Genomic DNA, 330 nt, shown 5'->3' with positions numbered 1-330 from the left:
GTGGCCGAGCGGTTCTAGGCGCCTCAGTCCGGAACTGCGCTGCTGCTACAGTCGCAGGTTCGAATCCTGCCTTGGGCATGGATGTGTGTGATGTCCTTAGGTTTAAGTAGTTCTAAGTCTAGGGGACTGATGACCTCAGATGTTAAGTCCCATAGTGCTTAGAGCCATTTGAACCATTTTGGATCGTTTCACTAATTTTGTTTTTATTGCTGGTGTGGTCATGAGTCAGATGTCGACTGGAAACAGCTTGTGTTTGAGTTGATCTGTGTTGCGATAGTTAATACTCTGCTATTCTGGCATTTGTGAGGGCACTACTGGCGTTACACAGGT

The sequence above is a fragment of the Schistocerca piceifrons genome, chromosome 9, assembly GCF_021461385.2.
Source record: "Schistocerca piceifrons isolate TAMUIC-IGC-003096 chromosome 9, iqSchPice1.1, whole genome shotgun sequence".
Classification (NCBI taxonomy): domain Eukaryota; kingdom Metazoa; phylum Arthropoda; class Insecta; order Orthoptera; family Acrididae; genus Schistocerca; species Schistocerca piceifrons.
Note: the sequence above shows the minus strand (reverse complement) of the source record.